Here is a 12,117-nt window from a genome sequence, read left to right as displayed (position 1 = left end):
ATTGATCCCTTAGTCATCTCTTATGCCACACTTTGGGTAAATCTGGATCATTGCATGCAGTTGCCAAGCTAGCATGCTTTATTCCATTGTGATTCACTCATTTACTTTGGCTCCCCTTTCAGGGTTACATACAGTATTTTCTTTAAAAAACATTCTGTTTAAAAAAGTGGAGATGTGTTAGTAAAGGAATGTGTTTTTGTTTTTGGTCACTAAATCATGAATTTTTTTTCTGTAAAGAATTTGAATATTGACAACTATAAAGCTCTTTCCTAGAATTTCATTACCTTTCTTAATTTCAGATCCTTTTAGAATGGCACCGAGATTTTCTCAGTAGGGTGAGCATCATCATATTCGTCTCATTAAACTATGTGTAGTTGCTGCTGAGAAGTTGATTGAGACCTGAAAATGTTTATCACCATGGGACACAACAGAAAAAAAAATTCAAAAATACAGAGTAACCTCTCTGAGAATTCAATTTGGAACACTACTGTTACCTATGCGAATTCTTACTCTTATAAAATTGGTTAGTAGAGCCGTAGGTGGTACTCCTCTTTTTTCCAGTTAATCCCTCCCCTTGATGGGTGTGTTGGTAGCCATTAGAAAGGTAGTGGGGAATGAGCATAGAGTTTTAAAAGGCCATTTGGTGATTCTTACACTGCAACCTACTTCCTAAATCAAAGTAAGAATGTGTGCCGCAGTGATCAAAAGTTATTAATGTGAATGTAATATCCCCTTGGTTGTTGGGCAGAAAAATGGTTAGGGAAAAATAGCCTTAGAAAAGGCTAGAGAAATTTGGAATGGTGTGTTTTCTGCTCTGCTGGGAAAATAGAAGCTAAGGACAACTGTGGACTGGGAGTCAGAGGCTCCTAGATTCTGTTGCCATTCCAGCCCAGTCTGCTGAACAAAGAGGGGATGAGGTTGGGTGGCAGAGGGGCGGGGCATGTGAGTAATCTCCCTTAGTAGGTGCTGTCAGGTCCTCTGTAACTTCAGCAGGTCTGAGCCCTGCTTGAAGATGAATGAAGGGGCCTCTGGGTGACTCAACAGTTGAGCATCTGCCTTTGGCTCAAGTCATGATCCTGGAGTCCTGGGATCGAGTCTTGCATCAGGCTCCCCGCACGGAGCCTGCTTCTCCCTCTGCCTGTGTCTCTGCCTCTCTCTCTCTGTCTCTCATGAATAAATAAAATCTTTAAAAAAAGAAGATAGAATGAAATCTGTAATCTGTAGAGGTACCTAACCTCCCTAACAGATGGAACACCTGGGAGGGGCTCTCTCTCCTCCCACTTTGAATCAACCACCAGATTCCCTGGCTGTGTATGACTTCCTAAATAGCTCTGAACAATCCGATATCCTCTCTCCTTGCCAAGGTTTGTGTTAAGAACTTCAGGTGGTTTCCTGAGTTATTTTGATGCATTTTGACTGTTTTTTATTCTTACCCCCATCTAATGTATCCTCCACAGTGCAGTCAGAATTTTATTTTCTAAAATGCAAGTTATTTTTCTGCTTAAAACCCTTCACTGAATCTCCCGTTACTTACAAAGAAAGGCATATTTATTGAATTTCTTCAAAGATACTAGTACCTTGACTTTTGATTGATTAATTATATTGGGGTTCTTTAAGAAACTCAATATATAGAAATTCAGGTTCCCCATGAGTTTTGCACGCATTGCCTCTTAACACAGCCTGTGCAATATTGGTCTTTTTCAGCTAGTGCTGCTTCCTCTCTTGTCCCTGGTGGTATGTTTGTTGATTCATTTGAGGAAAATGACTTAGGTCAGGAATGGGTACCAGATCAGGTACAACTTTGAAGGTCACAAAAAAGATTCTTTTTCTGTATTTGTGTGATGGAAAATTATTAGAGCATTGTTAGAGTGACTTCAGCTCTGTGAAAGGTTCAAGAAAACATGATTTTGTAGGTGTAGCTCATTTCCTTTTAACACAGTAATATTCCAATGTCTAGGCATATTGCAGTTTATCCATTCACCTATTGCAGTATAACTTGGTTGCTTCCAAATCTTGGCAGTTATAAATAAAGCTGCTATATACATAACATATGCATGTTTTTGTGTGGCCGTATATTCAGTTCTTTTGGGTAAATACTGAAGAACAAGTTGCTGGATCATATGGTAAGAGCACCTTTAGTTTTGAAAGAAACTGCTAAACTTTTTTTTTTTTAATATAGTTGACACACCATGTTATTATATTCAAGTGTGCAACATAGTGATTCCACAAGTCTGTGCTAAATTTTAGTTTAACTCAGTTTATACTAAACTATATCAAGTTTATACTAAGTGTGTACTAAGTCTGTATTGCCTTTAAAGTAGCTATTCCATACTTCATTCCTACCAGCAATGAATGAGAGTTCCTATTGATCTGCATCCTCACCAGCATTTGATGTTATTGGTGTTGTGGATTTTGGCCATTTTAACATGTGTGTGTCGTGAAATCTCCTTATTTAATTTGCAACTGCCAAATGTCATGTGATGTTGAGCATCTTTTCCTATGTTTATTTACTTCCCGCATATCTTCTGTGGTGAGGTATCTGTCCAGATCTTTTGCCCATTTTTAAATCATGTTATTCATTTTCTTATTGTTTCTTATGAGTTCTTTGATAACCACCCTTTACCAGGTACATTTTTAAAAATATTGTCTCCCAGTTCATAGCTTGTTAGATTTTTCACTGAATCATCTGCTCTTAATCCCAGGCCTCATCCCTGCCCCCTTTGTGCCCAGTGTTCCCCAGCCTAGAACTGTTCCAGCTCACTTTTCCCAGTTTGCTTCCCTTCAGTATTTTGCCAGTGTAGAGAAGACTTAACTCTTTGTCTACTTGATGCTGTATGTGGTATTTTGTGCTCTGTAGTTTGACACTGAGTATAAAATCTAAAATCTAAAATTGTCTGCCATTATTTTATGTATGTTTTATTTTGAGTGGTTCTATTTAAGTAAGATTAAATAGGAACAGGTTTTCTTTGCCGGAATGCATATAAAAATGTATTGTGCACATAAGAAGGTATTCAGTGAAAGTCTGTTGATTTTTAAAAATTTAATTCAGTTAGCCAACATATAGTACATCATTAGTTTCAGATGTAGTTTTCAATAATTCATCAGTTGTGTATAATATCCAGTGCTCATCTTATCCCTCCTTAATGCCCATCACCCAGTTACCCCATCCCCCCAGCTACCTCCCCTTCTGCAACCCTCAGTTTGTTTCCCAGGGTTAAGAGTCTCTCACGGTTTGTCTCCGTGTCTGATTTTTTTCCCCATTCAGTTTTCCCTCCCTTCCCTTATGGTTCTCTGCACTATTTTTTGTATTCCCCATATGAGTGAAACCATATAATGTTTGTCCTTTTCCGATTGACTTACTTCACTCAGCATCATACCCTCCAGTTCCATCCACGTTGAACCAAATGGTGGGTATTTGTCATTTCTAATGGCTGAGTAATATTCCATTGTATACACAGACCACATCTTCTTTATCCATTCATCTGTTGAAGGACATCTTGGCTCCTTCCACAGTTTGGCTATTATGGACATTGCTGCTATGAACATTAGGGTGCAGGTGCCCTTCATTGCATCTATATCTTTGGGGTATATACCCAACCGTGCAATTACTGGGTGATAAGGTAGCTCTATTTTTAACTTCTTGAGGAACCTCCATACTGTTTGTTGATTTTTAAGGTTTTTTTTTTGTTGTTGTTAAAATTCAGTACCACAGAGCCAGTTGCTCAAACCCTAAATAATAAACCTATAATAGGATTTTTGTTTGCTATTTCAGAGTCAAGTTAAATCTTCTGAGGAAACAGATGTATTCTACATTGCTATAGAGGAAAATATGTCCAGTGTTTCTAGACTTTATGAATATTTTTCAAAAGACTTTACCAACAATTATAGATATCATAGAGAACAAACCGATCTCTAAATGTAATTCTTTCTCAAAGCAATTGGGCTTTAAAGCTTCTTTTAAATTAGGGTTTTATAGTGCCCTTGGCTTAAATAAACCCAAATGAGCTTTTTTTGTTAACTGCCTTGTAAATGTTTCATTTTTGACATAAGTCTATTGATGGAATTAATTTGATTACATAATGTATAAAGAACAGCCTTTATTTTTCTATCTAACTTAAAAGAACCCAGACCAAGGAGAGAAAAAAATACGGAAGTGATTCATTGCCAGGACTAAATTACTTTATGGGTAGGTCGCACTGTTCCCTTTCTATTCACCTTCAACTCCAGATCTTCAGTTTATCTCCCCAGTTCTACAGCATTAAGTGGCAAATGCTATGTGGCTGAATATTTTGTGAGAATATGGGTTAAGAGGGTTTACATCTCACATATTATAAAGGCTTGTTAGGATCCTTTCTAAATATACGCCGCAGCCTGCTTGTCTCTTCACCACTCTCACAGACTCTTAGAAGAATCCCCTCCATAGTTATGAGCAGTTCAAGCCTGGCCTTTGGCTTACAAACTCCACTCAGGAAAAGAAAGGACAAGTAGCCCACAGGAACGGTTACTCTTCAGACAATCCCCCTTGAGAGGCTTGCCACACATAGATAGAATGGTTTTTCGTAGGCACTAAACATTTTGTAAAGAAAATTAAATTCATTTTGTAATTTACTCATTTCTGAATGGCTTTAAACTTAGGGCATCATAAAGGGGGGACAGTGCGTTGGAAAAGAGCAGAGGGAGGGGAAGAATTATATTGGAAAAGCAGACTGATAAATGTGCCCTCGTATTGTGATATTAGTTACCCATAAAACTAATGGGATGGGTTGAGAAAACACAACATAAAATTTCCACAAAGAGAGGAACTTGACATAATTTTATAAAAATCTTTATCATATGTATTCTACAAGACAACCTTAGACTGATCTGTTAAATGTCAATGTCTTGGGGGAGGGGGGAGGCTTAGTTTTGCTTTTCGTCTTCTCTACATTAAACAAGACTGAGGTAATATGACAGCTTGGTATAATACGAAATCCTTGATTGAATCTGCATGAGTATAGAAAAGCTGCTATAAATTTCACTATTGGAATAATTTGTAAGCTTGAATTCAGGCTGTATATTATATAATTTTCCATTAGGTTAAATTTCTTGGGTGTGATAGTAGAGTTGTCTTTGAGCTTGGAAAATATATACTAAACATTTAAAGGTGATTAGTCCTGATATTAGCAGCCTATTTTGAGACAGTTTAAAGAAAAAAAAAACCTGTTCGGGGTGTGTGTGTGCATGTGCACACCATGCTTCTGTACACACAAGCGAGTGCACATGCTTGGTGCTAAGTTAGGGATTTTCTCTTTCAAATATTTATTTTACACTATGTGATGTTCTGTGTGTTCTGCTTCTTGCTGTTTTTTTCTTTGGGAGGCATACTAATTTGTGACTTCCTGGTTTTATTTTTTTCCTTGTGTCCATTCTGCTACATGGAGCTACTTGGGACTAGTTCTTGAATTGAGTTCTATAAAGCTGTGGTTTATTATTGAGTTTTTTTTAAAGCTGTTCTTACATTGCAATGATTAACCCTGTAATGTAGGCAGTGAAAATACATGCTATTATTGATTTCCCAATAGAATAAGTAAGAAAATATGGGTGGATTTGTACAATTTCATCACCTCTAAAAAAAAAATTTAAAGATTTTACTTATTTATTTATTTGAGATAGAGAAAGAGAAAGAGATAGTGGAAAGGGTAAGGGGACAGGAAGAAACAGACTCCCTGCTGAACAGGGATCCTAATGTGGGGCTCAGTCCCAGGATCCGGGGGTCATGACCTGAGCCAAGGGCAGATGCTTAACTGACTGAGCCACCCAGGTGCCCCTAAAAGAAAAAGGTTTTTTTTTTTTAATTGAAGTATAATTAATATGTTATATTAGTTACAGGTGTACAACATATTGATTCCACAATTCTGTACATTTACTTGGCGCTCACCACAAGTATAGTTACCACCTGTTACCATATAATACTTTTGTAATATTACTGACTATATGTCCTAGGCTGTACTTTACAAATCCATGGCTTATTTTATAACTAAGTGTGTACCTCTTAATCCCCTTTATTTTGCCTATCTACCTAACACTCTACCCTCTGGCAGCCACCAACTTGTTCTCTGTATTAAAAGTCTGGTGGTGTTTTGTGTGTGTGTTTTTTTTTTTTAAAGATTTTACTGATTTATTTTAGAGAGCGAGCATGAGAGCACATGTGTGGATGGGGGGAGGGGGAGAATCTCAAGCCGACCTCACACTCAGCACAGAGCCCAGCGTAGGGCTCAGTCTCACAATCCTATGATCATGGCCTGATCCGAAATCAAGGGTCAGATACTCCTCTGACTGAGCCACCCAGGCACCCCAAGAGTCTGTTTTTTTGTATGTTTGTTCATTCATTCATTTGTTTATTTTTTAATTATTAATTTTTATTAATAAGATTTTATTTTTTAAGTAATCTTACACCCAATTTGTGACTTGAATCTGCAATCCCGACATGATGAATCACATGCTTTACCAATTGAACCAGCCGGATGCCCCCATTTGTTTTGTTTTTTATTTATTTTTTAAAGATTTTCTTTATTTGACAGAGAGAGAAGGAGAGCAACAGAGGGAGAGGGAGAAGTAGGCTCTCTGTTGAGCAGGGAGCCTGACGCAGGGCTCAATCCCAGGACCCTGGGATCATGACCTGAGCCAAAGGCAGACGCTGAATGGACTGAGTCACCCAGGTGCCCCTGTTTTGTTTTTTAGATTGCACATTCACTTAAATGAGTGAAATCATACAGTATTTGTCTTTTTCTGTCAGGTAATACTCACTAGGTCCATTTATGCCACAAATGGCAAGATCTCCTTTGTTTTTATGGCTGAGTAGTATTCCATTGTTCCATTGTATGTATATATCACATCTTATTTATCCATTCATCTATCATGGATGCTCGGGTTGCTTCTATATGTTGGCTATTGTAAATAATGTTGCAGTAAATGTAGGAGGAGTACATATATCTTTTTGAATTCATGTTTTTGTGTTCTTCAGGTAAATACTCTTTTAATTCCAGTAGTGGAAATAAAAGATCATATGATACTTATATTTTAAAGATTTTTTTTAATTTAAATTCAATTTAGTTAACATATAGTGTATTATTAGTTTCAGAAGTAGAATTTAGTGATTCATCACTTGCATATAACAACATTCTGTTCATCCTAACAAGTGCCCTCCTTAAATGCCCATTATCTGGTCACCCCATTCCCCGCCCCCCCATCCACCTCCCTCTATTTTTAATTTAACCTCTGTACTGTTTTCCACAGTGGCTGCACCAGTTTACATTCCCACCAAGAGTGCACAAAGGTTCCTTCTTCTCCACATCCTCATCAACACTTATTTCTTGTCTTTTTAATACTAGTCATTCTGACTGGTATAAGGTGATATCTCATTGTGGTTTTTAATTGCATATCCCTGATGATTAGTGATGTTGTGGATCTTTTCCTGTGTCTGTTGGCCATCTGTATGGCTTATTTGGAGAAATATCTATTCAGGTCCTCTGCTTATTTTTTAATTGGATTATTTTCTTTTTTGTTGTTTGTTGTTTTTTGTTGTTTTATAGACTTGAAATGTCAATTCAGGTACTTTGCTTATTTTTTAATTGGATTGTTTCTTTAATTTTTTTAAAGATTTTATTTATTTATTTGAGAGACCGCAAGAACCAGAGAGATGAGAGGGAGAAGCCGACTCGCTGCTCAACAGAGAGCCCCATGCAGGGCTTGATCATGACCTGAGATCGTGACCTGAGCCAAAGGCAGAAGACACTTAACTGATTGAGCTACCCAGGCACCCCTGTATGGGTTCTTTATATATTTTGGTTATTAACCCCTTATTAGATATGTTATTTGCAAATATCATCTCCCAGTAATGGATTGCCTTTTTTCTTTTTGTTAGTGGTTTCCTTTGCTGGGCAAAAGTTGTTAATTTTGGTGTAATCCGAATAGTTTTTTTTTTTTTTTTGCTTTTGTTTCCCTTGCCTAAGGAGACATATCTATAAATACCTTTCTAAAGTTGATGTCCAAGAAATTATTTCCTGTTTTCTTTTAGGAGTGTCATGGTTTCAGTGTTTAATCCATCTTAAGTTTTTATTAAAGTAAATGATTGAGTAAATGGTGTAAGAAAGTGGTCTAGTTTCATTCTTTTACATATGGCTGTCCAGTTTTCCCAGCACCATTTATTGAAGAGATTGTCTTTTCCATATTGTATATTTTTGACCCCTTTGTCCTATACTAGTTGACCATATAGGTATGGGTTTATTCCTGGGCTGTCTATCCTGTTGCATTATTCTGTGTGTCTGTTTTTGTGCCAGTACCATACTGGTTTCATTATTGTAGCAGTGAGTGTATCATGAAATCTGGGATTGTGATACCTCTGACTTTGTTCTTCATTCTCAAGTTTGCCCTGGCTATATGGGATTTTTTTTATTGTTCTATGCAAATTTAGTATTATTTGTTCTGATTCTATGAAATACTTTTGGTATTTTGTTAGGGGTTGCACTGGATCTGTGGATTGCTTTGGGTACCATGGACATTTTAATGATATTCATTCGGTTTCTGAGCATAGGCTACCTTCCCATTTGTTTGCATTATCTTCATTTTCATTTATCAGTGTCTTACAATTTTCAGAGTATAGGTCATTTACCTCCTTAGGTAAATTTACTCCTAGCTATTTTATTCTTGTTGGTACAGTTGTAAATGAAGTTCTTAATTTCTCTTTCAGTTACTTATTATTAGTATGTAGAAATGCAACAGATTTCTGTGTATTAATTTTGTAGCCTACAACTTTACTGAATGCATATATTAGTCCTAGTAGGTTTTTGGTGGAGCTTTTGGGGCTTTGTATATATAGTACCATGTCATCTGCAAAGAGTGACAGTTTTATTTCTTCCTTATCAATCTGGATGCCTTTACTTCTTTTTCTCATCTGATTGCTGTGAGTAGGACTTCTAGTACTATGTTAAATAAAAGCAGTAAGAGTGGACATCCTTATCTTGTTACTGACCTTGGAAGAAAAGTTCTTAGTTTTCAGTGGTGTATAATTTTTTTAGTGTGTTATTGAATTTGGTTTACTAATATTTTCTTGAGGATATTTGCACCTGTGTTCATCAGAGATACTAGGCTGTAGTTCTCTTCTTTTGTAGTGTCTCTATCTGGTGATGCTATCAGAATAATGCGATCTTGGGATAAAATTGGACCTTCTCTGTTCTCCATTTTTTGGAATAGTTTGAGAAGAATAGGTATTAACTCTTCTGTAAATGTTTGGTAGAATTTACCTATGAAGCCATCTGGTCCTGGACTTTTGTATGTTGGAAATTTTTTAGTTACTAAGTCTATTTCGTTACTAGTAATTGGTATGTTCAGATTTTCTATTTTTTCCTGGTTCAATTTTGGAAGATTGTATGTTTCTAGGTATTTATCCATTTTTTCTAGATTGTCCAGTTTATTGGCACGTACTTTTTTTTTTATAACATTCCTTTACAATCCTTTGTATTTCTGTGGTGTCAGTTTCCTCTGCTGTATCTGATTCATTTATCTTTTTTTCCTGATGAGGCTGGCCATAGTTTTATCAGTTTTGTTGATCATTTTGAAGAACTGACTTTTGGTTTCATTGATCTTTTCTATTGATTTTTTTTAGTCTCTATTTCATTTATTTCTGCTCTAATCTTTATTATTTCCTGCCTTCTACTAACTCTGGGCTTTGTCCTTTTTTCTAGCTACTTCAGGATTAAGGTTAGGCTATTTATTTGAGATTTGTTTCTTGAGGTAGGCCTGTAATTTTATAAACCTTCCTCTTAAAACTGCTTTTTGCTGCATCCCAAAGATTTTGGACTGTTGTGCTTTCATTTTCATGTGTTTCCATTATTTTTTGGTCTCCTCTTTGATTTGTTGGTTGACCCATTGGCTGTTTAGTAGCATGTTGTTTATTTAGCCTTCATATGTTTATGTTCTTTCCAGTTTCTTCTTTTTTGTAATTGATTTCTAGTTTCATATCTTTGTGGTTGGAAAAGATGCTTGATATGATTTCAGTCTTCCTAGATTTATTGCAGCTTGTTTTGTTGCCTAACATGTGACCTATCCTGGAGAATATTCCATGCACACTTAAAAAGAATGTATTCTGTTCTTTGGGGATAGAAAGTTCTGTATGTATCTGTTAGGCACATATGGTGTAATGTGTCATTCAAAGGCACTGCTTCCTTATTGATTTTCTGTCTAGGTGATCTATCCATTGATGTAAATGGACCATCCCTACTATTATTGCTGTCAATTTTTCCTTGTATGTCTGTTATTAATTGCTTTGTATTTAAGTGTTCCTGTCTTGGGTCCATAGACATTTACAGTTGTCATATTCTCTTGTTGGATTGATCCCTTTATCATTATGTAGTGACTCTCTTTGTCTCTTGTTTACCGTCTTTGTCTTAAAGTCTATTTTGTCTTATATAAGTATTGCCCCCCTGATTTTTGTGTTTGTGTGTGTGTGGTTTTGTTGTTGTTGTTTTGCTTTCATTTGCATGGTATATGTTTTTCCATCCCTTCACTTGTAGTCTGTTTCTTTAGGTCTGAAGTAAGTCTTTTGTAGGCAGCATATAGATGGGTCATTTTTTTTTCTTTTTCTCTTTTTTTAATCCATCAGTCACCCTGTGTTTTGGATTGGAGCATTTCATCTATGTACATTTAATCTTGCTGAGTGGAGTATTCTTGGTTGCAGGTTTTTTCATTTCAGTACTTGAATATGCTGTTCTTTTCTGGCCTGCAAAGTTTCTACTGAAAAATAAGCTGATAGCCTTAAGGGGTTTCTCTTATATGTAATTGTTTTCTTTTGTTGTTTTAAAATTCCTCTTTATTGTTAGCATTTGCCATTGTAATTATTATAGGTCTTTTTAAGATTTTATTTATTTATTCATGAGACACACACACACACAGAGGCAGAGACACGGCAGAGGGAGAAGCAGGCTCCATGCAAGCAGCCTGATGTGGGACTTGAGCCTGGGACTCCAGGATTACACCCTGGGCCGAAGGCATGCACCAAACCACTGAGCCACCCAGGCGTCCCATATTATAGGTCTTTGAGTGGACCTCTTTGGGTTCATCTTGTTAGAGGCTGTCTGTACTTCTTGGACTGGAAGGATATCTATTTCCTTTCCCAGATAGGGAAATTTTCAGCTATTGTTTCTTCAGGTAAGTTTCTTTTGCCCTCTTCTTTCTCTCTTCACTTTTTGGGATCCCTGTAAAGTGAATGTTATTATGCCTGATACTGTCACTGAGTTGCTTTAACCTGTTTTTACTCTGTATTATTCTTTTTTGTTTTTGCCGTTCAGCTTTGTTGGTTCCCATACCCTGTCTTCCAGAGTCTGGATCTGTTCTTGTGCTTCCTCTAATCTGCTGTTGATTTCCTACAGTGTATTTTTTTTAGTTACTGAATTCTTCCTCTCTGGTTATTTTTTATATTTTCTGTCTCTGTAGAAATTCTCACGGAGACCCTCTACTTTTTTCTCAAGTCCACTGAGTATCTTTTTGACCACTACTTTGAGTTATTTATCAGGAATATTGCTTTATCTCCATTTCACTTAGCTCTTTTACTGTGATTTTGTCTCATTCTTTTATTTGGGAAGTATTCCTCTTCTCATTTTGTCTAACTTTCTGTTTGTTTCTGTCTATAAGGGTGGTTAGCTATTTCTTCTGGTCTTGAAAGTAGTGGCTTTGTGTAAAAGAGGTCTTGTGGTATCCTATAAGGCCATACCCCCTGGTCACCAGAACCAGGTTTTCCACTGAGTATCTCCTGTGTGGACTGTGTGCCCCCTACTGTTGTGACTGAGCCATGTTTGCCTACTACCCAAGTGGGTGCACTGACCTGCTTTTCCTACTGTGGGCATACTGGGCAGGATTTGGCCCCTGCACAGTTGGAAGGTGGCCTCCCTGAGGTTGCCTAGAGCTCATTGGTGGGAAAGGTGGCTACTTATTTATTTAAAGGAGTCAGGTTATTTATCTATGCTTAGCCTCTATGCCATAACTACAGACATATATAATAACTGGGCTTCTTCCCTGTGTGGCCAGTTGAGAGGCTCAGCTGCTGGAGCTGCGGGCATTCTGGTGTGTGGGGTTCCATCTCCC

General features: G+C 37.0%; 1 protein-coding gene across 3 annotated transcripts in view; it reads left to right on the top strand.

Annotated features, from left to right (window-relative positions):
- The window catches only part of FAM184A (family with sequence similarity 184 member A), a 106,499-nt gene that overhangs the window by 22,307 nt on the left and 72,075 nt on the right, over positions 1 to 12,117 (top strand). Inside the window, exon 1 of one of the 3 annotated variants that reach the window (XM_055311649.1) lies at positions 7,728 to 7,803. The exons of the other annotated variants lie outside the window; for them this stretch is intronic. The gene's annotated coding sequence lies outside the window, so the exon portion shown is untranslated. Of the gene's footprint in view, positions 1 to 7,727; positions 7,804 to 12,117 lie in introns of those variants that run through there. 3 annotated transcript variants of the gene reach the window in all.

The sequence above is a fragment of the Nyctereutes procyonoides genome, unplaced genomic scaffold, assembly GCF_905146905.1.
Source record: "Nyctereutes procyonoides isolate TBG_1078 unplaced genomic scaffold, NYPRO_anot_genome, whole genome shotgun sequence".
In the NCBI taxonomy this organism is placed as follows: Eukaryota; Metazoa; Chordata; class Mammalia; order Carnivora; family Canidae; genus Nyctereutes; species Nyctereutes procyonoides.
This window is presented reverse-complemented; position numbering and strand designations above follow the sequence as displayed.